This window comes from Hipposideros armiger, unplaced genomic scaffold (assembly GCF_001890085.2).
Source record: "Hipposideros armiger isolate ML-2016 unplaced genomic scaffold, ASM189008v1 scaffold_123, whole genome shotgun sequence".
In the NCBI taxonomy this organism is placed as follows: Eukaryota; Metazoa; Chordata; class Mammalia; order Chiroptera; family Hipposideridae; genus Hipposideros; species Hipposideros armiger.
Window position 1 is genome coordinate 1,361,447 of NW_017731473.1, and position 2,084 is coordinate 1,363,530.

Sequence of the window (2,084 nt, forward strand, 5' to 3'; positions counted from 1 at the left end):
ACACACACACACACACACACACACACACACACACACACACACCTCCCCACAGATGCCCACAAGTCCAAGTCCAGCATCGAAAATACCACGGCCGAGCTTGGGAAGTGGCCTCATTTCCAACCCAGTTTCCGTACCTCTAGTCCCGGTGCTCCTTGCTCGTTGCCCAGATAGAGTGAAGATCTAAATTAAGAGCGGGTCCCTGGCTCCAGCAGGCCCGGTCACGTTGTATGCAGCCCTAGACTGGGCTCCCAGGTGACGGGCTCTGCATTTCTTTAGCCTGTCCTCCGTCTCCAAGTCAATCAGGCTCCAAGTCCCGTTAATTGTATGTCTGAAATCCACCCCTGTCTCTTCAATCCCTTTGACACTACCTAGTTCAGGCCACCATACCCTCCCCTCGCCCTCCCCCCACCCCACTCCCAAAAGAGCCTCTTTCCCACCTCCCAACTCTCATTTAATAGGTGTGGTCTCACTCTGCAGCCAGCGGGACCCTTTTAAAATGCAAAAGTCACACCTCTGCTTAAAACACAGGATCTTCCCTCTTCTCTACAGTAAAAAACAAATGCATCCACAAGCTCACAGGACTGGGCTTGATCAGGCTCTGTCTGTCTCTCTAGCCCTGCAATACTTGTATTTGCCCTGTGAGCACCAAAAACACTGGCCTCCTGTCTGTCTGTTCATGGAATGACCCAAGCAAGCCCCTGCTGCTCTGCTCCGCTTCCAACTAGTTAGTTAACTGTACCCTCCGCCTGCAGATGCCAGCTCACAGGTCCTTCCACCAGGTGCATCGTCCTCCATTTCTCGGAATGGTCACTCCCTGTACTACGCATGCCTGAGGCACGTCAGCTTTTCCTGTACGGCAGTTGCCCCAGGTCGCCATTAAATATGTATTTCTGTGATGACATAATTCATGGCTCAGAAGATTCTGAGCCCTGCGAGTGCAGGAGTCATACATTCGCTGACCACATACTCCTAGGTTCCCACACAGTACACGGGCGCAAAACGGCGCAAAGTATTTCTGAATGAATGATCACGAGGCTGGGCAATTCACGTGTCCTTTCGCTTTGTTCTCCTTCCTCCTCTACAAAAGGGAGCTAATATTACTTTTTCTATGTACTTCAAAAGATGTATGGAAGAGACAAATGAGATAATGCATCCAATACAGGCAATGCAAATAAAACATCGTCTTTTGAACCAGCACAGGCTGGCTGAGCACCAGAGGCAAGAAAAGGCAGAGGTCGGGAGGCATCGTTTGGGTTTGCATCCCAGCGGTGACACTTGGTTAAGTTCCTGAAATGCATTGGGCTCAGTTTACTCATCTGCAAAATGGGACGGGAACACCAAACTTGCAGAGTCATTACAACTATCAGGGGTTCTGTACGTAAAGCACCTGGCAGAGGGTCTAGAGCATATATAACAGGTGCCCAGTGAAATTCATTATCACTACTATCATTATTGTAGATATTTAGAAAGAGTTGGTATCTACTTTGCTCTATTTCTTGCATCCTCTAAAGAGAATTTCCTGCAAAATTTAGTTGACGGACAATGCCCTCCTTTTCTGACAAATTACCCACATTATGCACATCACATTCAGTATCATAAAGTGTATTTTGTTACTCACTCATTAATCCGTGTTTGCAAATCTTGCCTCTCCTTAGGGGCAAGGACTGTGTCATGGATTCGTTTTGTCACTGCCACACTCACCTCAGTTGGAAAGCGTGCTGCAGGTGTTTGAAGAATTGATTCAGGAGACCTGAGTAAAGTTAACTCACTCATGCAGACGTCACTAATCTGCACTGTGGAGTGAGTGGGTTAGGAGCTCATAGGCACCCAGGGGGAGGCTAAGCATATTCATAGATAAAGCCACAGTGTTTAAACTCAGGGAAAAATGGAATGTTTTATGAAGAATTTTGGAATCAATTTATTATTAGTTTCTAGTCAGAGGAGAATAATTCACAAAAGAGAGTGGAGTTGCGTTTTAAACACATTCTACTTTCAGGGACTTCTAGTGATGGTGGCATGAAGAGGGTGATGGGTCTTTTCTGAAAAAACCCAGTGTAAAACTAAACACATTGAAATTACTCACA

At 46.7% G+C, this 2,084-nt stretch overlaps 1 long non-coding RNA gene across 1 annotated transcript in view; it reads right to left on the reverse strand.

Annotated features, from left to right (window-relative positions):
- LOC109385719 (uncharacterized) overlaps window positions 1–372 on the reverse strand; it is a 23,354-nt gene extending 22,982 nt beyond the window's left edge. The window contains exon 1 of the long non-coding RNA XR_002124677.1: window positions 135–372. This is a non-coding gene — a long non-coding RNA (uncharacterized LOC109385719). The remainder of the gene's footprint in view (window positions 1–134) is intronic.
- Between the last annotated feature and the right edge of the window lie 1,712 nt (window positions 373–2,084).